Below are 25,004 nucleotides of genomic sequence, written 5' to 3'. Positions count from 1 at the left end.
GGGCAACAAGCAGAAGGATAAAAAGTCAACAAGTTAAGGATGATGAAATGAAAATTGAAAGTGCCTGTGGCCTTGACAGCATTATTCAGCAGTTAAATGTAAATGTAACTACATATTTTGAAACTTCCTATATATGAAAAGTAAACTAGCCGTGGTCTTGTAACTCTACCCAGGTGATTGTGTGATAGGGTAATTGTGGCCTACCAAGAGGATTGGTCAGTTTTGCCTTAAAGGAGAGCCAATTCCAGAGCAAAGGGCAGAGCCCACCACCACCACCAAGGAGAGGCCTGCAGCAAAGACCAGCAGCAGAGACCTACAGGAGATGTTGCAGTGGGCTTCCCAGCCCATGGAGTGAGAAAGCTGAGTGACTTTGGGCAATGACTGAGGGCCAGGGAGAAGTCTACATCTGACCCACAAATTTGGGACTTGACAGCCTCCACAACCACGTGAGCCATTTCGTTTATATGGTTCGTGAGTTCTGTGAGATGTTGCCGGGAATTAGGGAATCCCAAAACAGGAGAGACAGTACTGAGGTGAGAGGAAGTAGTTGATGGTAGAGATGATGGTGTGGTACAGCAACTTGCAAAAGTTAGATATTTGGGACGTCTTTAACCTCTGCCTCATAGGAACCAGCTTTGTGCTGGTCCTTATAAAAGAAATTATTAACTTACCTAATTATTTAATATTTTTGGAGCTATTATATATATATTTTTTAATTCAGTTTCCAATTGTTCATTGCTGGTATAGAGAAATAAGGCTGGTGTATATTGTTCTTAATCTTGTGACCTTACTCATTAATTCTTTCTAGGAGTTTTTAAAAATATACTTATTGTGATATTCTACATAGATAATCATGTCATCTATGAATAGAGTTTTATTTCATCTTTTCCAATCTGTATGCCTTTTTATTCCATTTCTTGCTTTATTGCAGTGGCTATGACTTTAGGTATGATGTTCAGTAGGGGTGGTGAAAGTGGACAATCTTGCCTTGTTCCCGTTGTTAGGAGGAAATCATTCCGATTTTCACTTTAAGTAAGATATTAGCTGTAGATTTTTTGAAAACAATTTTTTTTTTTTTAGGTTGAAGAAGTTCCTTTCTACTCCAAATTTGCTGAGATTTTAAAATTATGAGTGGATTTTTAAATTTGTCAAATAGTTTTTCTTCATTAAGTGATATAATAGTGTTTTTATTTTGCTTTAGACTATTAGTGTTGTGGATCGCACTGATTGATTTTTAAATATTAAGCCAACCTTATATTCTAGGTATAATTCCCAACTTGTTTGTAGGTCATTGTGCTTTTTAAATATATATTGCTAGATTTAGTTTGATTATCTTTTTACCAGTTATTAATGAGAAAATTGGTAACCAGTTGTTTCTTCTTATTCTGTCTTTGGTTGTAGTGTTTGGCTGACACTGGCTTCATAAAATGTTCTCTAGTCCTACTTTTTAAAGATATAGAATTGATATTATATGTTTATTAAATGTTCCATAGAAACTGCCAATGAAACTATCCAGGCTTGTAGATTGATTTTTTTCAGAAGGTTTTTGACAATGGACACAATTTCTTTAATAGTTATAGGACAATTCAGATTATTTAATTTTGGGTTTGTTTTGATAGTTTTTGGTTTTCAAGGAATTTGCCTATTTTATCTAAATTGTTGAATTTACACACAGAGAGTTGTTTATAGTATTCTCTTATTGTAATTTTGATGTCCGCATGCTCTGTAGTGTTATCCATTCCTTCATCCCCAATATTCTTAGTTTGTGGCTTTTTTTGGTCAGTCTTGCTAGAAATTTATCAAATTTATTGATCATTTCAAAGAAAGAACCAGTTTTTGGTTTCATTGATTTTCTTTATTTTTGTTATTGTTTTCCATATCATGATATTTACTTTTATTTTTATGATTTCTTATTTTCTGTTTTTTTTTTTTTTTTCCTTTATATTGCTCTTCTTTTTCTAATTTCTAAAGGTGGAAGTTTAGGTTATTGATATGAATACTTTTTTACTATAAATATCTAATGCTATAAATTTCCTCTAAGTACTGCCTTATTGGCATCTAAGAAATTTTGATAAATTGTATTTTCATTTTTCATTCAGTTAAAATTATTTTCTAAATTCCCTTGAGGCTTATGTTTGGAACCATGGGTGACTTAAAAATGAGTTGTTTATAGTTTCCAAGTTTTTTTTCCTGATATCTTTTTGTCATTGATCTGTAGTTTAACTTCATTATGAGTAGGGAACATACTTTGCATGATTTCATTTCCTTTCAATATATTAAAAGACCTACTTTATGGTTCAGTATATGTTGTTCTATCTTAGTGAATATTCCACGTGCATTTGAAAAGAATAAGATTGTTTCTTTGCTGGAAGGAGTGTTCTATAAAGGTCAATTATATCCTTTTGGTTGATGATATTGCTCAGCTTGTCTATAACCTTACTGGTTTTCTGTTTATTACAGAAAAACCTGTGAAAGCTGGAACCTGTGTAAGGTGGAAGCCTGTCAGAGAAGGAAAACTAAAATATTTTCCATTAAAACTAGCAATAGAAAAGTGGTAAGGCTGCACCCACTCAAGAGTAGAAAACTTGCAAAACCCAGTAAAACAAGGCTGTCCTGTTGAGTTCTGGCTCTCACAGTTTCCACTGTAGCACTGTTGATCATCGGAGAAAGTAGTGTTGAAGTCTCCAACTATATTGGTGCTTTTGCCTATTTTTTCTTTCAGTTTTGCCAGTTTTTGCCTCATGTATTTGAAGGTTTTTAATTAGATGAATAAGATTTAGGATTATTAAGTATTCTTGCTGAGGACCTTTTTAACATAGTGTAATGGTCCTCTTTATTCGTGGTAATTTTCTTTGCTCTACAGTCTACTTTGTCCGATATTAATAAAGCCACTCCTCCTTTTTTTTTTTTGTTTTATTAGTTTCACATGGCATATCTTTTCTTCCATACTATTACTTTTAACCTGGGACCCTGGTGGCGCAGTGGTTAAGAGCTTGGCTGCTATTCTGAGTAATTTGGGGTTGTAATCTGCACATTTTAAATATTAGGCTGTGAGGCACTAAGTATTTTAGAATTCTATGGAGAATGTTGACATTTTTGTTTTAACAGGAAAAACACTTAAAGACATTCAGAGATCACAAGTTCCAACCAGCATTCTATAGGTTGTGGTTACGATATGAATTCTATTTTCGAAGACTTCTCAGCGCTGCTTAGGTTTCCTCCCCAGTGTGCCACCCAGTGGCCAATCTGAGACACAAGTACTGATCTACAAGTTAGTTCAGTTTTTAAACAAGGTCTAATGTCAAAATCACATATGCGTGGCTGAACAGTGAGCTACGAAGTTCATAAGCTAATCATAGGGCTGCTTTCCCAAGCTTGTCCATCTTTGAAATTCCCTGAATACTTTCGGTTCCCTGGAAATCCTCTGGTCATAAATAAAGGATTTTATTTACCCTGCTCTGCCACTCTCTTCCCTCACAGGTGTTCATGACTAGAATCAAGCAACAGAATAGAGAGGGGCAAAAAGCAATGAGAGTACACATCACATTTTGAGGTCTTAGCTCCTCTGATCAGAGGAGATGTTTCCACTCCCTCAGAGTTTTAGGCACCTGTGGGCCATCATGGACTAGGGCAAGGTACAACAATGAAAAAAAAAAAACAAAAGGGGGGCAGGAGGGGAGAGCTTTCCACCCCTCTTTCTGAGCATTATGAGACCTTTTCCTAATCCTCAAGCCAGAATTGAAGGCTTTTCTGGAGCTTCCTGTTTGTGCTGATGCCCACTTGCAGGTTTAGGACTTTGTTGGAATCAGGCTGGGAAATATTGAAGGACATAAAAATGGTAGACATGCCACCCAGTCAAAGTACTTCTAATTCTCGTCTTCTTCCCCAATCCACCTGCAACTCTTTACTTTTAGGTTCTTCAAATAGCCACTCCCTGTGTTTTGTTCAGGTTTCATAGATTCATTCAGTGGGAGAGGAAGGATGGAGGGTGCTTGTGGTCTCTTAACTGGAACATAATCTCATTATAGTAACAGAGATTTTAATAACAGCTAGGATTACTGGTGTTTACCATGTACACAACTCTGGTTAAGTACTTTTCTTAGTTTATATCATTTTACCTTTACTTATTTACTGTATACAGTTGAATGCTGTTATCTTAGATGAAAAAATTGGAGCTTAAGAATTTAAATAATATATCCAAGATCATACAGTTAGGAAAAAATGTGCTACCAGAATTCGAACCCGTGTTATCTGACTCTAGCATTTATTCTCTTGGTCATTCAGTGATAATCTACCTCTCACATAAATTATGCTAATACATGAGAAGAATCAAGCTACAGATTACTAAAATTACAGTGGAGTAAACTCTCTACTAAATTGTATAAAAAAAGTTAAGGAAAATTAAATATACGGGGTTGATAGAGAATTTTCATGTTACTGGAATAACCTCAAAATATTGGAACGCTTCCTTATAGAAATTTTTACAAAACTTGACATTATATTCTCGATATAGAATACATTAGTTAATGCTTGCTATATAACCAGGGTTTGCTATCTTTTTTTAAGCCTTCTCCAACTTACTACATTAAAATTCTCTTTTACTATATTTTTCTTAACACTTTTAATATGTCATGTGCTGTCTGTCACATCAATAAGAAAAGGTAATAAAGATGACTAATATAACCTGGTGTGATATATAACTTGACACACCGTCTTCAAAATGATTTTGAAAATTCTAGTGAGCTGAATGGCTGCACAGTCATTCAGGTTTGTTAACCACTGATCTCTGGGGGAAAATCTAACTGGGGGGCTTTACCTTTTTCAAAGTCTACCTTCTTTAGGAAGACATTGGCTAGAAGGAAGAAAAAACTGACCTTCTGTATAGGCCCAGTCTCTCTCCCTTTCTCTCTGCACACAAACACGAACTAGCAGAATATCATTGTTACTCATACTGCAGACATTATGGTTGGACCACCTAGATTTGAATCCCTTCCTAGTCATAAACTAGCTGGTGACCTTGAGCAAGTCATTTATCTTACTGAAATGGCATGGTGGTTCCCTCATCTATAAAATGGAGATGATGTTAATATTATCTTCCTCATAATTTTGGAGATTAAATGTGTACAACACTTGGCCCCGTCCCTGAATATTGTGTAATTTTTATGACTATCATTATTTATTTATTTTCGTCGTACATATATGTCTTCTGTCCTAGAATTTTATGTTGCATTAAAGAAAACCAAAAATCCACTGTGGTGGAGTTGATTCCAACTCATAGTGACCCTATAGGACAGAGTAGAATTGCCCTCTAGGATTTCCAAGGAGCAGCCCGCCTTTTGGTTAGAACATTAACTCTTAAACACTACGTCACCAGGGCTCCTTTATGTTGTATTGTAGTTGTTATTGTTAGGTGCTGTCGAGTTGATTCCGACTCATAGCAACTCTATGCACAACAGAAAGGAAAACACTGCCTGGTCCTGCACCATCGTTGCACTGGTTGTTATACTTGAGCCCACTGTTGCAGCCACTGAGTCAATCCATCTCGTTGATGGTCTTCCTCTTTTTTGCTGACCCCCTATTTTACCAAGCAAAATGTCCTTCTCCAGGGACTGATCCCTCCTGATAACATGTCCAAAGTATGTGAGACATAGTCTCGCCACACTTGTTTCTAAGGAGCATCCTGGTTGTACTCCTTCCAAGACAGATTCATTTGTTCTTTTGGCGGTCCATGGTATATTCAGTATTCTTGTCCAACACCACAGTTCAAAGGCCTCAATTCTTCTTCGGTCTTTCTTATTCATTGTCCAGCTATCCCCCGCATGTGAGGCAACTGAAAACACCATGTTACGTTATGTTGCATAGGTATACATTTTTACCGTTATGGAGTAACACATTAGTTCTATGAAGGAAAATAATTGTATTTATATCTATGAGGTATGATGGTAATTGAATGAAAAGAGAAAACTTTGTTATTCCTTGGGGATTTGTCTAAGTCTTGGGTCAAAAGTTCAAATGCCCTCAGGAATGTGCCAGGGATGTAATGGATATGTGTGAGACAGGCTAGAGTAAAAAATAGGAAGTGATACCACTTGTGGCAAGCTGGTGCATTAATGACCCTCTTAAAGGCACTCAATATACAGGCACATCTGGCTGCAAGCATCCCACTTATAAACCTTGAATTTGTGACTCCTGGTAGTAGAGCAGTGGGAAATCCTTGATCTACACAATCAAGACTGACTATTGGTAGGACATTGGAAAAAACAAACAACAACAACAACAACAACAAAAAAAAAAACAGTGAAAGAAGGGAATCATAAAAATGATACATGTGGAATGTAAGCCTTTTACTTTAAAATACACAAATGTGCCTGTGTTTCCAACCTTTTGGTGTGTGGTCATGACCTCTCCTCTGAGTGTGCAAGATGTTGACTTGCCATCTTTCTGACATAAAACATACCGTCGTCTATAAGAAACTACATCTTTTAGTTTTTTGGGAGTAAAATGAAAATTGAAGGCAATTTTGAAGTAACCTGAGTCCAGAATCTTTCCAGATATTTATGACTTTCCTCCCTATATTATTGACACCTAGTTTAGGGCATTTTTGCTTTTGTGATTGCATTTGTCAAAAATATCCAGAGATTCCAGAAGAGTTTTGATAGAAACAACACTTTTTATTCGGAAGATCACATTTATTGGTTTTAAAATAGTTAATTAAATTATATCATTTCTGTAACAAGTCAAGAGAAACAAACAGGTTTGGAAATAAATACAGTTGCCTCTTTGCACACATGTTGAGCACACATAGGCAGACATAAGAAATAGAAGAAGCAATGGCAAAATACAAAAGGGAACATTGATTAAGGTGAATTCTGTTTCAGTACTAATCAACTGATTAATTTCTAACTGATTAACTAGGTATTTTGATTTTGTGTGATGAAACCTAAAATTATAATTTTTTGTATTAATGCAGAGTGAGAGGGTCTCAAGTTGATAAGAAATATTAAATATTATTAATTCTGTTAGGTAATCAGTCCTCTTTAAGTCCTGTTATAGTGTCCTAAACTACTAAATGAAATTTTATCCTTTTTCAAAATGATGCTAAAATTGTCTGTGTTTCCTCATTTAACCTAGTTTAGGGACAAGGGAAGGAAACAGAAAAGCTAAGATACATAGTTCCTGAACCTTCTATCCTTGCCAAGATGCCAATAATTTGATTCATAAGCAACTCAGGGTAATTTTATTCTACCATCATTATCCCCACTGTTCTTTGGCTGGTGTTTCTATAATTAAGAAATATTAGGTCATATTTTCTCTAGAATATAATCAAAAGTGAGAAGCTGCTACTGCATCTACTTAATGACGACCACATTCTCCTCAGCACCGCAGGAAGCGTTGATTACTTTCCTTTTCTAATCACAGGTCCTATCTGGCCTTGTTAAGATATTGGATGTTCTGTTTAATGGACAGCAACAATGTACTGTAGAAACCAGCAACTATTACAAAAATAGTGTTTAGTAGTTAGAGACATGATTAGTTGACCTTGTCTTTCAATTAATGAGATGAACTTTTTGAGTTACAAAAAACCCCCCCCAAAACAAAAACATCTTTCAAATGTCTTCATTGAAGTTAAATAAAGAAATCACTAAGGTGACAAATGAATCTACATTGCAGATCCTTAATTAACGTCAATGACGAGGACATTGTAGATCCTTAATTAGCATCAATGACGACATAGATTTCCATTCACTCAGTTTCACACTCTAAGAAAATAACATTAAAATTTCTTAGTCGCAGTTTTATTTACCCTCAGATTTCTAAAAACAATATTTATAAAAAGGCTCTTTCCTCTTAAAAACTTTTAAAATTAAAATTAATCCTATTTCTCCTAGTAAATATGTAGTCCTGTCAGGCCTTACAGAGTGCCCCATGGACTTAGAATGCTAAGCCAATACCCTAGATGGCAAAGACAGATATCAGAATGAGAATACTGGAGCACCGAGGAAGTAAAGAGTCAGGCTCAATAAGCAAATTTAAGAAGTAGTCCTTTAATACCTGAATAGAAAAAAAAAAAAGGCACTACAAATTACATATATATAATATATATATTATTTATGTATATATTTATACATATTTTATACATATATAAATTTACTAGGAGTAATAAGAAAACTGGAAGACAATGTAATTTTCATTACGTATCATTTACATATAAGTGTGTATATAATTTACATATATATATTTAGTAGCAGTGGTATAGAAAAGTAGATATTTACTGTTCTTAAGAACTCTTGTCCTATAATAATGAAACATGAAGTCAATGTAAAATTCCACATATTTTAACTTGAAGCTTTGAAAGTCACAATAATTTGAATTCTCTTTTAAAGACTTTCCATTTAAATTTAGGGGGAAGTCATGGCAAATTTATTTTAAAACATTCATTTCAACAGGTTTGTTCTTTGGGTTTATAAGACTTGTCAGTCAGTCAATAAACAATATTTTATTGAGTGTCTCCTCTGCTACACACTCTGCTCTGGGCATACAAGAATGAGTAAGTTAGAACAAGCTCCTGACCTCATGGAACTCACAGGAAGAATGTTATTAAAGAAATGTTTACAAGAATTATGTATATATAAAGGAAAAATACAGAATGACTTGGTAGTCTTAAACTTGATAGTTGGAAGGGATCTGAAAGGCTGAATCCAGTCCCTAAATCTCTGCCAAGTGGTCTTTCTGTGACTGACTTCCACGTGATGGAAAAACCACAGTCTATTTTGTGTCCCAGTCCATTTGCTCCTGAAGAAAATTGACAATCTGTAGCTGGCATACTTGGGGCACCCCACTCACATAATATTTTAGGACAGAGTTCAAATGAGTTCACGTAATATCTTAGGACAGAGTTCTGCTTAAGCAGAACTTATGTACCATCATATACTTGTGGTCCTCAGATACCTTGGCTCTCAGGGAGATGAGTTTTCATTCCTAAAGGCAATTCTTTGTTCTTGGCTGAAAACAGAGAATACCAGAAAGATGTTAACCTGTGTTTTATTATTATTATTAATATCATTAGTGATTAGCCATTGATGTCTAGAAAAAAAAAAGACATTTGCTTAATCTTGCAACCAATCAATATTTAGTTAGGACCCAGTGGAAGTAAGAGAGACATCCTCTTTGAATCAAGTATTCATTAGATGAAGTCGAAAGTACAAATGTTTATCAATTTAGAAAAGAATTATGTACGTACATAAACAGAGTAAGTCAGTCAATATCGGGGTGTCAAGAAAACCTTTCTGAGAGAGCAGTGGCTGAACTGAGATCCAAAGGTTAAGTAGGAGTTTAGTAACTCTTTTTTTATCTCCCCAGTACTCTTCTCTGTTGTCTTATAACAGTACCTTTCCCCATCTTAGAAGACTATTCTTCTCCACTCCATTTACAAGACTCTGGTTTAGATTTCCAACCACAGTTTCCCATACATCTGGCTATTATGGAGCCTAAAACCCCACCGTTTTATGCTGGTGGAATCATGAATTCAATTTTGGCCCTACCACTGTTGGTATAGAGAAGAGCATGAGCTGAACTGGAAGATTTTTGCATTTCTCTGAAATTTTTCTTAGTTTAACTGAAGAGTATAAGCTTGCTCTCTTTCTTCTCTGATCTCAAAACATGAGCCAGTAGTGCCTGTACCTGTTTCTCCAAGTACAGAAGAAAATCTAAAACTTCCACAGAATTCACTAATTGAGGAGCAGGCAGTCCTCTGTCTCTGGGGTCCCTCAGGCCTCAACATTCTCCTCAGCTCTGTGTTCTTCACACAGAAACCTTGAGATTGTGTCTAGGTCATGTTTCTCATGCTGGGTCATGTGCCAAGAGATATTTAGAAGTACCCTTAGGTATACACAGCTAGAAATAAGTGTGACCCGTCTTTGAGGGTATTGATTTTATCTGAAGATTTATGAAAAGGGTTAATAATTTAACTTGTAGATAGCTGAAACCATTTTTACATTAAAAGAAACATTGATATATTAAGGAGCAGAACGAAAAATTGCAAGCATTTTTAAAGGTTCTGCTGGCACTTCAAATATTTCAAATTATGGATGACACTTTTGGGCTCTGCCTGCAGGCTCCCTGAAGGATATATTACATTTTCTATGCCTTGTACTCAATGGAAAAGTTTAGGAAGATTGTCCCAAGTGCTCCATTAAAAAAAAAAAAAAAAAAAAAATCCAGATATTTTCATTTTCCACTCCAAATCCTGGTTTTAAGTAGTTAGAGACCTCCACGTTTCTTCTCTGGCAGCGTTGACAATTTCTGTGTTCCCCTCCAGAGGTGTGATCAGATACTGAGAGCCTGAACAGTTACTGTGGGCTACAGGCACAACTTAAGTAATTTTCCATTACTAATTGGTAGCTCGGGAATTCAAGTTGGAAAAAGTCTAGCAGATGTTCTAGTTCCTCCGGAGGATCTAGTGTAAAAGTGTTTACTAGGGACTTTACGGTTATTCACTATAAAGTTTTCTAGTTTCTTATCCTTTCTTTGAATGCTCTCCCAATAATATTTTAAGGAACTAAATTTAGGCATATTTTCTTGACTCCTAAAGTTCCCCAAAGCTTTCACCTAAGTATACCCCTTAGTCCCCAAAGTGTTATTTTTCTTTGATACTCGATCATAACCATACAACTATAAGCCATCGATTCCATATTTCTGTAAGTTAGAGAAAGATTAAATAAAGAGTAACATGAAAGCTAGATAAAGGTTGAAATCTAAAAAGTGAAGCTACAAGGGTTCATGTGATTAGGAAGATAATGCTACATACACAGCATTTGTCAGAAGGTAAGGAAAGCTTTTTTTTTTTTTAAGGAAAGCTTAAGATATACTTTCTTACAGTAGTCAGTATATACGCTTCAGGAAGAAAAAGATTGACGTAAAAACTCAGAAAATTGAGCCTGGAGACACAACCAAACTACTCATTCACTGACTACATTTTAGCAGGTAAATATCAGTCTAAATACAGTATAAAGAGGATGCCCTCTACCCCAGTGCCGTTGAGAGAGGGCCCAAAACAAAAGATCAGACAGCATTGAAGGTATAGTTCCCTTAATACAACAGGTAGATTTCAAAAATGCAAACAAAGTACACACTGAGGCATCATTTCTATTTTGCATCATCATTTCAGTGGGGTCTTGTTTTTATTTACTCTTGGTGTCTACAATCATGTGGCTCCTAACAATTTCAGAGAATTGTTTGTGCATAGGCTCCTAGTGAGTAGTCAATTATCTTTGTATAAAAATCCTCAGTGCTTGTGAGTAGAGTAGCACACAAGTAAAAATTCTGTAGAGTTAATAATCTTTTAACAATGTAAATAATCATCACTAAATTGTCTTTTTCTTTGGCTTAATTTTTATCCATCTATTTGCCTGCCCAATTTTCTTAAATGATACATAGGTATCTCTATCTCTATATAAATTCTTATCATTAATCACTTTCACTGTGTATTGGCATAAATGTGGTATACTATTGGGGGCCCAGTTGCTTACACTCAACCCCCTCAATCAGAAAAATCAGCCATGATTGTCTTTAAATCCAAGGGAAACTTTGAAGACATCTGTACATGACGGTAACCAAGAAGTTGTTTTGACCCTGGAGTTTGAATAACTGCTCGTTTGGGAGTTTGTTGGTCCATAAGCAGGCCATTCCCCTCCTTACAGTCCTTCCATGGGTTCACATCGCCAACATTCTCTGCTTCTTCATATCTGATTCCTGGCCTTTGCGTGGCTTTCCAGACTCATTTTTCACTCCCTTCCTATTTCCTTCTCAGTGGTGCAGCCACCCTGAGTCCGCTCTTCTCCACCTCTTTCATGCAGATTCATTCTTCTGCAATCATGCCCATTGCTTGCCTCTGCCGAGAATGCTCTCTGTTATGGATTGAATTGTGTCTCGCAAATTACAGGCTGGAATTCTACTCACTATTCCCTATACCTGTGGATGTAGCTCTGTTTGGCAATAGGGCTTTTTTTGTTAAGTCGTTACTTTGGAGTTGATTCCAACTCATAGCGACCCTATAGGACAGGGTAGAACTGCCGCATAGGGCTTTCAAGGAGGGATTGGTGGATTTGAACTGCCAACTTTTTTGGTTAGCAGCTGAAGGCTTAATCACAGAGCTCTGGTTAAGTGTTCAGCTGTTAACCAAAAGATTGGCAGTTCAAATCCGCCAGCCACTCTTTTGGAAACTCTGTGGGACAGTTCTACCCTGCCCTAAAGGGTCACTATGATTCAGGATTGACTTGATGGAAATGGGTTTCTTTTGTTAGTAAGGTCATACTAGGATAGGGTTTGTCCTAAACCTAATCACTTTTGAGTTATAAAAAGAATAGATTAGACACAGAAGCAAGTACAAACTGGGGAAAAAGTATGCTGTGTGAGGATCTTCAAGGTACCAAAAAACATCCGGGCTACCAACAAAGAGGGGGTCGGCAAGGCAGAGATCTTGATAAGAACTTTTAGCCTCCAGAACTATAACAAAATGAATTTCTGTTCTTTAAAGCCACTTACTTGTGGTATTTTTGTTACGACAACACTAGCTAACTAAGACTCATTCCCTGCTGACTTATTTTTTGAGCCCTATGCAAGTGTCAGTCCTGAGAAATGTTAGCCTGACATCTTTAGGCAGAATTGTTCTCTTCCTCTTCTCTGTCCTCAAGGATCTTGCTAAGTCCTACTAGTATTACATTCATTACAAATTACTTACATACCTTTAATTAGACTACTGAACTATGAAGTCAGGGATTTTTATTCTTATTGCAGCTTCAGTGCCACTGTCCTTGGCACATAAGATTAATATTTTCTCAGCATTTTATTATGAAAATACAAAAATGTGGAAAAGATGCAAAAATTGACATAATGAATATATGAACCTACAAGATACCTTCAATAACTTTATGCTTTATATTTGCTTTGTTTATATTGATATCACTTATATCTATCATTTCTCTCTCCGTATATCTGTATATGTATTTTTTGATTGGACCATTAAGAAGTTTCAGATATCATGAAATTTTACCTATAAATACTTCAATAAATACTTTCCTAAAATAAAGACTTTTCCCTATAAACTACAATGTTTTTATTACACCTAGAAAGTTAACATAATTTTGTAATCTCTAACACCCAGTTCATAATTAAAATTTCCCAAATAGTTCTGAAAATGACTCTATAGCTTTTTTATACCAACATATCACTAAATTTTTGATCAAATAAGTGAATCTGGAAACCCAATATTGGCACAGTTTGAATGTTTTTTTAAGGAGGGAAATAATGGAATGCATATTTGATATTTGAGATTCTGTTTCCTGAAATGTCAGATTAAAGCTGTTATGGTAATTGGCATGAAGTATGTAGGATTTAGATTATAATTGAAAGTGCTTAATTAAAGCAAAGGCAGTGTAGCTGCACTGGCCCTTATTGCAGCAATATTAAAGCCTCTGAAAGCAGCCCCATTAGGAGAGAATGGCATGAATCAATTCTACTAGTTACAAAGGCATCTGGTGCTATTGTGAGGACATGAGGCCGGTGGAAGGTCACAGCTTATACACATTAACTAGCTAAGCCATTCTTATTTAATGCTGTACCATGAAATTTCTAGGCCATATATAAATTGCAGCAGCACGTGCAATCTCTCAAGTCATTTTCTACCACTGGCTGACATAAAAATTGCTTACCGCAGTTCTATATTCTAGATCATTGCCATCTAGTGATGACTGAAGAAAAACTGTTAACAGAGCTATGTGTAAAATGCTGTGTAGCTCTTAAGGGAAACTTTAGTCTTAGTCCCAGAATTTTCCATTCCAGCCCCTCCATAGTCTTTGCTATCATCAGCAGATGCTCTTTGTGATTCTCCCTTTGTTATTTTTCCTACTGGTCTGACTCAAGGTGGAAATTGCCATCGCATGGTAACCCTGCTAGAGGAAAGTACCTCATTAGCAGTATTTTCCTCAGACAACAAGATAGAATAAAGGGAAATCAAAACAATATATTACCAAGGTTTGTAGTGAAACTGCATGACATAAAAAAATATAAAAGCTGAGGTTGTAGAAGCATTTACTTTGGGACAATGCCCTTGGACAAAGCACTTCACTTCTCTACACTTCAGTTTCCTCATCTGTAAAATGAAGATAGAGCACTTGTATTGTCCAAAATAATTACAAGGAAGAAATCAGATGAGGCCTATAAAAGTGTTCTGTGAACTACAGCTTTTTACATATACACAAAAAAATGTTATCAATTTATTTCTTGGGACATAGAGTCTTCTTTTTTACTCTTCATCTGTTGTGGTCCTGAGACATGAAAGGGAAAGTCTAAATTGTCCCTTTAAAAATAGTTGTGTAAACCAAGCTTAAGGGCATCAGCAATTTAATTTTGGAAGCTCTTCAGAGGAGGTAAGCAGATGGTAACTTTTCTCCACATCTCTTCCTGAATCGTGTACTTGGGTGTTCTAAGTTATCAGAAAGAATCTATTTGTTTTATGTTTTAGCTGTCAGGAATATTGTGCTCAAAGTCAAACCCATCTGTCTCAAATCAAAGCACATACTTGAAGCTGTTGGGACAGAGCAACAGCAATGTCAGTTTTATTATTAGTCTGTTTGCTTGAATCTCGATTGAGATGATACTTTTGCCGCATGGGTATCATCCTTGGGTGCTTTCATAGAATGCATGGCTGTTTACTCATTTCTATAATGGACTGGTTACTGCATTGTTCTCAGCTAAGAACAGCATGGGTTCCAGAAGAAAAACCATCATGTAACATTCTTAACCCCAAACCTGAATAAAAATCAATCTTACTGACTCAACACATACAATGAATGGTTTTCTATATGGAGATAATTGGTTAAGTGCCTTAGGTGAATTCTAACATAAAGAAGACATAGGCCCTGCCCTCAAGAGATTTACAGTCAGGAGGGGAGGATTATATACATAAACAGGTAAGTGCAAAACATGAACTATTATGAAGAGTTATGTAAAGAGAGATTAAACTTAGTCCTTTCAAAGAAAAGTTCTCATAATTTCTACTTTCTATGCTGAAAAAATCCTCTTCAGCTAGCCCTGCTCCTCTCTTTATTTAAACCAAAACCCATACCAAACAAGTTGCCGTTGAGTCAGCTCTGACTCATGATGATCCCATGTGTGTCAGAGTGGAATTGTGCTCCATAAGGTTTTTTTTTTTTTTTTAGGGTTTTCAAGACCATGAGCTTTCAGCTTCATGTGTGTCAGTAGAACTGTACACCATAGGGTTTTCGAGCCCATGACCTTTTAGAAGTCGATCTCTAGGCCTTTCCTCCTAGGAGTCTCTGATGAGTGAGTTCGAACCACCAGCTTTTTGGTGAGTAGTCATGTGCTTAACCGTTTGCACCACTCAGGGACTCCTGATCCTCCTTTTACTGCATTTCTAATCCCAAACTTCCTGAAGGAATGTACTAAATAGAGGAAACCTAATTGCTTCCCCTGCACTGGACACTCCCATCATTTTGCTAACTTTTGATGTGGAACAGAAAGTAAAGGCATAAGGAAGAGTGAATTTGGAATAGGGCTTGCTTCTTGGAATAACAGTAGCTTTCAGGGCTGCGGTGATGGGTGTACACAGTAATATTTATTGAGTGTCACTTTATGTTAGACACGGAGCTGCCTCATCTGGATAGGGTAAGAAATAAATTCATGTTTACTCAGTAGTATATTTACATTTATGGAAACCCTGGTGGCATAGTGGTTAAGAGTTTGGCTGCTAACCCAAAGGTTGGCAGTTCAAATCCACCAGATGCTCCTTGGAAACCCTATGGGGCAGTTCTACTCCGTCCTACAGGGTCGCTATGAGTTGGAATTGACTCAACGGCAATGGGTTTGGTTTTTGGTTCGTGGTGCAGTGGTTAAGCACTCAATACTAACTGAAAGCTTGCAGGTTTGAACCCACCAGCTGCCCCACAGTAGAAAAGACCTGGTAATCTGCTCCAGTAAAGATGGCAGCCTAAGAAACTCAGGTTAGATTTTTTCCTAGGTATTTTATCCTTTTGAGGACTACTGTAAATGGTATTGTGTTTTAGATTTCCTTCTTGGAGTTCTTGTTAGTATAGAAGATTATAACTGATTTTTGTATATCAATCTTGCACCCTGCCACTTTGCTGAACCCTTCTGTTAGTTCCAGCAACTTTCTTGTGGAATCTCTGGTATATTTTATGTATAGGATCATGTCATCTGTGAATAGGGATAGTTTTACATCTCCCTTTCCAATTTGGATGCTCTTTATTTTCCTTTCTTGCCTTATTGCTCTGGCTGTTGAATAGGAGTGGTGATAATGGGCATCCTTGTATAGTTCCTGTTCTCAAGGGGAATGCTTTCAATCTCTCTCCATTGAGTGTAATATCGGCTGTTGGTTTTGTAGGTATGTTTTTAATTATGTTAAGGGATTTCCTTCTATTCCTATTTTGCTGAGATTTTTTATCAGGAAAGGGTGTTGGATTTTATCGAATGTCTTTTCTGTATGGATTGAGATGATCATGTGATTCTTTTCCTTGGTTTTATTTATGTAGGGAATTACACTGATTGTTTTTCTAATGTTAATCTTGCATCCCTGGTATAAATCCCATCTGATCATGATGTATTATTTTTTTGATATGCTGTTGTACTCTGTAGGCTAGAATTTTGTTGAGAATTTTTGCATCTATATTCATGAAGGATATTGGTCTATAATTTTCTCTTTTTGCGGTATATTTGCCTGGCTTTGGTATCAGGGTTATACTGACTTCATAGAATGAATTAGGAAGTATTCTTTCCTATTCTACGTCCTGGAATAGTTTGAGTAGAATTGGTGTCAGCTCTTCTTGAATGTTTAGTAGAACTCTCCACTGAAGCTATCTGGTCCTGGCCATTTTGCTGGGAGTTTTTTTAAATTTCTATTTAATGATATCTTCAATTTCTTCTTTTGTTATGGGCCTTTTCTGGTTTTCTACCTCTGCTTGTATTCATTTAGGTAGATAGCATTTTTATAGAAATTTATCCATTTCTTCTAGGTTTGAATGTGCCTTATTAATATGGCTTTGCTGCCTTCCATAGCACAAACCTGCCTGCTTTTGCTTCTAATGTTCTACTGTTCTGCCATCTTTCTTAGCTTCCTGCCCCTAAGTATAGAGCTTCCTGAAAGGGCAATCTTTGCTCTCAGTTGCCCTCCTCTGAAACAATGTTCAAAAAGAACTTATGCTCAAAATGTGGACTTTTACAGTCTTTTTAACAAATGGTGCTGACATAACTGGATATCCATCTGCAAAAAAAATGAAACAAGACCCATACCTCACTCCACGCACAAAAGCAAGCTCAAAATGGATCAAAGACCTAAATATAAAATCTAAAACGATAAAAATCATGGAAGAAAAAAATGGGGACAATGTTAGGAGCCCTAATACATGGCATAGACAGTATACAAAACATTATTAAGAATCCAGAAGAAAAACTAGATAACTGGGAGCTCCTAAAAATCAAACACCTATGCTCATCCAAAGACTTCACCAAAAGAGTAAAAAGACTACTACAGACTGGGGAAAATTTTTTAGCTATGACATTTCCGACCAGCACCTGATCTCTAAAATCTACGTAATACTGCAAAAACTCAACTACAAAAAGACAAATAACCCAATTAAAAAATGGGCAAAAGATATGAATAGACACTTCACTAAAGAAGACATTCAGGTAGCTAACAGATACATGAGGCAATGTTCACGATCAGTAGCCATTAGAGAAATGCAGATCAAAACTACAATGAGATTTCATCTCACTCCAACAAGGCTGGCATTAATCAAAAAAACACAAAATAATAAATGTTGGAGAGGCTGTGGAGAGATTGGAACACTTATACACTGCTGGTGGGAATGTCAAATGGTACAACCGCTTTGGAAATTGATTTGGAGCTTCCTTAAAAAGCTAGAAATAGAACTACCATATGATCCAGCAATCCCACTCCTTGGAATATATCCTAGAGAAATAAGAGCCTTTACACGAACAGATATAAGCACAGCCATGTTTATTGCAGCACTGTTTGCAATAGCAAAAAGATGGAAGCAACCAAGGTGCCCATTGACAGATGAATGGATAAATAAATTATGGTATATTCACACAATGGAATACTGCGCATCAATAAAGAACAGTGAGGAATCTGTGAAACATTTCATAACATGGAGGAACCTGGAAGGCATTATGCTGAGTGAAATTAGTTAGATGCAAAAGGACAAATATTGTATAAGACCACTATTATAAGAGCTTGAGAAATAGATTAAACTGAAAAGAAAACATTCTTTTGTAGTTACAAGTGCAGGGAGGAAGAGAGGGTGGGAGAGGGGTATTCACTAATTAGATAGTAGATAAGAACTACTTTAGTTGAAGGGAAAGACAACACAATACAGGGGAGGTCAGCATAACCAGACTAAACCAAAAGAAGTTTCCTGAATAAACTGAATGCTTCGAAGGCCAGTGTAGCAGGGGCAGGGGTTTGGGGACCATGATTTCAGGGGACATCTAGGTTAAACGGCATAATAAAATCTATTAAGAAAACATTCTGCATCCCACTTTGAAGAGTGGCATCTGGGGTCTTAAACGATAGCAAGCAGCCATCTAAGATGGGTCAGTTGGTCTCAACCTACCTGGATCAAAGGAGAATGACGAACACCAAGGACGCAAGGTAATTACGAACCCAAGAGACAGAAAGGGCCACATAAACCAGAGACTACATCATCCTGAGACCAGAAGAACTAGATGGTGCCTGGCTGCAACCCAGTGACTGCCCTGACAGGGAACACAACAGAGAACCCCTGAGGGAGCAGGAGAGCAGTGGGATGCAGACCCCAATTCTCATAAAAACACCAGACTTAATGGTCTGACTGAGACTAGAAGGATCGCGGTGGTCATGGCCCCTGGACCTTCTGTTGGCCTAGGGCAGGAACCATTCCCGAAGCCAACTCTTCAGACATGGATTGGACTGTACAATGGGCTGGAGAGGGATTCTGGTGAGGAGTGAGCTTCTTGGATCAGGTGGACACTTGAGACTATGTTGGTATCTCCTGCCTGGAAGGGAGATGAGAGGGTAGAGGGGGTTAGAAGCTGGCGAAATGGGCACGAAAAGAGAGAGTGGAGGGAGAAAACGGGCTGTCTAATTAGGGGGAGAGTAATTGGGAGTAGGTAGCAAGGTATATATAAGTTTTTATGTGAGAGACTGACTTGATTTGTAAACTTTCACTTAAAGCACAATAAAAATTGTATATATAAAAAAAATGTGGACTTTTACCTACTTTCGTCTCATTGCAAACCTCCAACAGTATCTCCTCCCAGATGTTTCAGTATCACCACAAGGCTGAGTTTCTCATTCGCCACCTTAAAATGTGTTTTTCTTCCCTTATAGGTTCTATTATAAAAATTATACCTGAGAGATGCTGTTTTCTTTTTTTTTTTTTGTACCTAGAAGGGTCACTTGAGTGATGTTTTTAGTTTTGCAAATATAAGGCAAATAGACACCTGGTGGAAGATTATAAGTCACCTTTTTCTTATTTATTTATTTTGTGCCTGAAGGCTTAGCACAATGGATCTCAAAGTATAGTTCCTGGACCAGCAGCATCAGCATCACTTGGGAACTTACTAGTATTGCAAATACTCCAGACCTATTGCATCACAAACTCTGGGAGTGGAGCAGACAATCTGTCTTTACTAAATCCTCCAAGTATTTTTGATGAACACTAACGTTTGAAAACCACTGCATCCTACCCCATATACAGAACTAGTTGCTGCTTTCATTTGCGTGAGAAGCCTAGGGTGAGCCTTAGAAAAACCAAACTAATTGCCGTTGAGTCAATTCTGACTCGTAGCGACCCTATAGGACAGAGTAGAAATGCACCACAGGGTGTCCAAGGAGCAGCTGTTGGATTCAAACTGCAGACCTCTTGGTTAGCAGCCAAGCTCTCAACTGCTATGAATGAGAGAGGAATACTGAGATTCAGAGGAGTGTCACCGAGGTGGGGATTACATGAGGCTCTCAAACTAAAATTACCAGGCAAAAAGATTGAGCTGGTGATTTGTGCTCAGCCCAAGTTTTTTTTTTTTTTGTAATTTTATTATTTTAAATAATAGCTTTAATGAGATATAATTCAGATACCATGAAATTGTACCTTTTTAAAGTGTACAATACAATGGTTTTTAATATACTCTCAGAATTGTGCAACCATTATTTAAAAGGGTTCATAAAATGTGACTGATAAAAGTATGTAGTAAACTATGTGACTGATGCTTGAATTTCATACAAGCCAGAATTCCTAACCAGTTACAGGGTTTGGGAAAACAGTGGGTGCACATTTGCAAATAAACTCAGTGCACTTTAAAGACGGAGTACAAGAGGGGGCACCCACAACAGAGGCAATTAGTGTGTCCCAGAAAACTGTTCAGAAAAAATATTCAGCAGAAATCCTGTGTTGCAACAAGAAGGAGCACGGGAATTAGTTGATTATACCTGTTTGCAAAGAACATGTTCAGTTTGTACATGTCATCCTAGCATAATTATTAATAACACACCCCTTCACTCCCAAATTGTACCTGTCAGTTTGTCTTACTGTGATTGCTTGCCTGTTGCTGCAATGCTGGAAACTTTGCCCATGGTATTTCAAATACCAGCAGGATCACCCATGATGGGCGAGTTTCAATGGAGCTTCTAGACTAAGACAGACTGGAAGAAAGGCCTGGTGACCTAATTCTAAAACTTAGCCAGTGAAAACTTTATGGATCACAGCAGAACATTGTCAGACTTGCTTGCTTTGGGCACATCATCAGGACGGATCAATTGCTGGAGGACAACATCATTTTTGGTGAAGTAGAGGACCAGCAAGGGTGAGAGAGATCCGCAGTAAGATAGATTGGCACAATAGCCCCAAGAATGGCCTCGAACATGACAGCGATTATGAGGATGATGCAGGACAGGACATCATTTCATTCACTTGTACACAAGGGCACCATGAGTAGGAGTCAGCTATGTATCTATCTATCTGTCATCTATCTACCAATCTTTCTATTTCTCTATTTTTTCTCACTCCCATAAGTGTTATTATCATTGTATGGTCATCTTAATTATACCTCCTATTTCTTGCTCTCTGGCAACCTGCCCAGCAAATTGCAGCCCTGTTAGGAGCCCCAAGTTCTAATTTCTGCCTCCAAAGCTCAGTATGACCATCATGCTCTGTTTGGATTATCTGTCCATATAATTCTGGGACTCACGCCATTTTTTCCCTTTTTTCATGAATCACAGTCCTTTCCTTTTTCTTGTCCAGCATCTAAAATATTATATCACACATTTTAGTTCCAACGTAGAGTTCTTTACATTGGGAGGGCTAGTCTATTACTAATTATCCCTTTAAGACATTGTCTGTGAGATTTTTTTCCACACCATTGCAAATATTAGTAGTTCATTCTTTTTCTTTGTTGTTTTGAAATTCCATTGTATGATTAATTAACAACGTAATTTGTTCACTTGCTGATGGAGCTTTTGGTTGTTCCAATTTTTGATGATTACAAATTGTACAAGTTTTTTGGGGACATATGCACTCATTTCCAATAGACATATATCCTGACAGAAATTTTGAGATATAGGCAATGTTTATCTTTTCTAGATACTGAAATATTTTTCCAAAGCCTTGTAGAGTGTTCTGTTCTACCATCAATGAATGAGCACTTCAGTTGCTCACATCCTTACCAATAGTCGGTATTGTCAATTGTTTTAATTTTAGCCATTTTCACGGGAGTGTTAAAACTTCACAGTTCTCAGTGCTGAACAATTTATTCTCTATTTAGTAGAAAAGATATTTCACATTCAATAGTTTTAACTTAAAGTAAAAGTTATATCTCTAAAATGTACACCCAATATCTAAGTTAAAATCTAGATCTGTAAGACTTAAGATCTATTTCACGCCCAATCTCTTTAAATTTAAACAAAAGATTAAAAGATATATAATATCTTATTTTATTGTATGCATTATGTTAAATGCTGGAGTTAGACTACATTATTTCTAAAATATTTTCTAGTTTTAAAGTCCTTTAAACCTAAGTAACATACTCTGCATTACACTGAATTTTTACCCAGTATTTTCAGAAGTTCTTAGTCTTTTTAACATTAAATTATCATACTTCAACATACTACATCTACTAAATTCTTTAAATAAGGAGCAGAATTTACTGATTAATGTTTTTGGATTATCTGTTGTGTGTGGCGCTATGCAGAATACAACAGTGAATACAGAGATGAGTAACACATGGTGATTTTTTTTCAAAGAGTGCATTCTCAAGCCAGGCGTTAAATTAATACACCAATGGTTATAAAAAAAAACATTTCTCAACTGTTTTCCAAAGAGCATCTTGCTTAAAATGATAGTTTAGGTAAAAAAAAAAAAAAAAGAAAAGTTCTGCTATCAAATAATTTAATGAAACAATGCTATAAAATAAAGCAGAGTGTAATAAGAAATACCAACTAATATGGATTTCAGAAAACATGGAGCGCATATTTACTGCAAGGGCCCCTTGGAGATGGAAATGGTTTATAGTCATCTACTAACCTACTTTTTTTTTGCTAACCTACAGGTTGACAGTTGAAACCCACCCAGTGACACCGAAGAAGAAAGGCCTGGTGATCTGCTTCTGTAAAGATTTCAGCCAAGAAAACCATATGAAGCAGTTCTGTAACACATGGAGTCGCCATGAGTCTGACTCAACTCTGTGGCACTGGGTTTAGTTTTTTGGTTTTAATGAGAAATACCAAATAATATGGATTTCAGAAAACAGAGAGAGTATATTTACTGTAAGGGATCAAACCACTATCTCTTACAAATATTGGTATGCACATAATGTGGTTTAATAAATGGAAATTTATCTATTCCTGAATCTTAGTGTATGGCTTACAAACTCATCCGTGATTGGACACCTGTGGTGGGAATAATACAGTTTAGGCTTTGGTATTTCTTGACTTTTCGTTATTTTATTTCATCCACAGTGTTTAGTAAGACTGCCTGGTTAATTTTTATTACCTTTATACATTATTGATATTGGTTTTTCTATCTGTTGGGAAATCTTTCCTTTTTGTTATTATCGTAGACTAAAATAAAATAATATTGTCAAAATTGCATGAAAATGTTCTTATTCCATTAATGTTGTATGTGGTGGTGCAATGGTTAAGTGCTTGTCTGCTAACCGAAAGGTTGATGGTTTGAGCCCATCAACAGCGCCATGGGAGAAAAGACCGGGCTATGTGTTCCCATGAAGATTACAGCCTAGGAAACCCTAAGGGGCATGTCTGCCCAGTCCTATAGGATGTCTATGAGTTGGAATTGACTTGATGGCACACAGCAACAACAACTATTCACTACATGAAGAATCCCTTCGACTTAACTAGGTCTTTTCTTGATTTCTCTCTAGATTCCAGTGGTTGATAATGACATTTATAAAGTTTCAAATAAAAAATTGTGTCTGCTGATTTTAAAAAGAGCCTCAATAAATAAAATTAATAGTTATATTGTCATAAGGTTGATATATTCTACATTTGCCTAACAAATAGAATGGCTCAATGTTCTAAGGAATCACTTTACTAAGTAAAGCTTTTATTTCGGTTCAATTTAATTTGCTCAAGCATTCCTCCTAAAGCTACTTGTCCAGTAAATAGTGGATCTTACTTTAATATTTTGAAGTTGGTTAAATACTTTTATTTATTTTGGTATTATAGTTACCACTTTATATTGACAAATATTTTTAATCTCCTAAGGTACTTTTTTACATGTCGTGTATTTCAAATAGATTTATTTTTTGAAACTCAGAACAACTCTGTGACTGATAGGACAAAAATATTTATTCCTATGTACTACAGGAGGGAGCTGAGTCATACATTGTTGGCTGATTTACAAGTTTGCATAACTAATTAGTGACAGTGAGGACTATAACAATGGTACCTAGCCCATATTTTGATTAGATATTATACCAGAAGAAATGGTCAATTTGTTGTAATGAACAATTAATAGTAGCAGTGTTTAAATGAATAGATATTTTATGCAAGAGGAAATTTAATGAGTTTTTAAAAAAGCTAAATTTGGTTGGAAGTGATTTTAGTTTAAAGGCCCATTGGGGATTAATGCATGGCCAAGCTGTTTTCTCAGGAGATACATTTCTGCAGCAAATTCAAAACCTCAGTATACTAAAAATGTGCTTATTTTCCAGTCTGCTTTTATTTAATCAGCTGTATGGTTTTAATTACTTCTAAGAAAAGAATTTTGCTTCCTACTATTAAAATCTCAGGACAGTTAGTGTTTGAAGTAAAATAAGACCAGAAAGATAAGTTTCTTACATCACGCATGAGCAATGATATTATTTAATCTCACCTTATTTGTGCTTCAGTCAGTGGTATCTGTTACTGTCGTGATGCCCTTATCTAAAATTTCAAAATGTTCTTTATTAAATGTAGAGGCTACAATCTGAAGGAAGGTATCCTTTTTTGGAGGCCTGCCTTTTTCAGGCCTCATCTGTGCTTCATTCATTCGTGAGCTCTGACTCCTTCCTTTCTCATTCTCCCTTCCCTAACATGCTCTCTCACAACAGAGAACACTTGCCTACAGGTTTCCAGGTAGGTTTATGCAGTGAGAAGTACTAGTGGCAAATGGACAGCTAATGGTGTCAGGGTATTTCTTGCTCTCTAGCTGTGCCTTGGAGGCCCTGGGTAGTGCATATCGTTAACGTGCTTGGCTGCTAACCCAAAGGTTGGAGGTTTGAATCCACGTAGAGGCATCTCAGAAGAAAGATCTGAAGATCAGCTTCCAAAAAATCAGCCACTGAAAACCCTGTGGAGCACAGTTTTACGCTAACACTCATGGGGTCGCCATGAGTCAAAATCAACTCAACGGCAACTGGTTTAAGTTTTACATTTGCATTCCTCAACCACATATTTACAAACCATGTCTTAAGGTGAT

At 36.5% G+C, this 25,004-nt stretch overlaps 1 long non-coding RNA gene across 2 annotated transcripts in view; it reads left to right on the top strand.

Moving 5' to 3' along the window:
• Positions 1 to 22,996, top strand: part of LOC126064425 (uncharacterized) — a 135,780-nt gene extending 112,784 nt beyond the window's left edge. For both annotated transcript variants that reach the window (XR_007514512.1, XR_007514511.1), the window contains exon 4: positions 22,636 to 22,996. This is a non-coding gene — a long non-coding RNA (uncharacterized LOC126064425). The remainder of the gene's footprint in view (positions 1 to 22,635) is intronic.
• Positions 22,997 to 25,004: the final 2,008 nt, after the last annotated feature.

The sequence above is a fragment of the Elephas maximus genome, chromosome 2, assembly GCF_024166365.1.
Source record: "Elephas maximus indicus isolate mEleMax1 chromosome 2, mEleMax1 primary haplotype, whole genome shotgun sequence".
NCBI classification, from domain to species: Eukaryota; Metazoa; Chordata; class Mammalia; order Proboscidea; family Elephantidae; genus Elephas; species Elephas maximus.
This window is presented reverse-complemented; position numbering and strand designations above follow the sequence as displayed.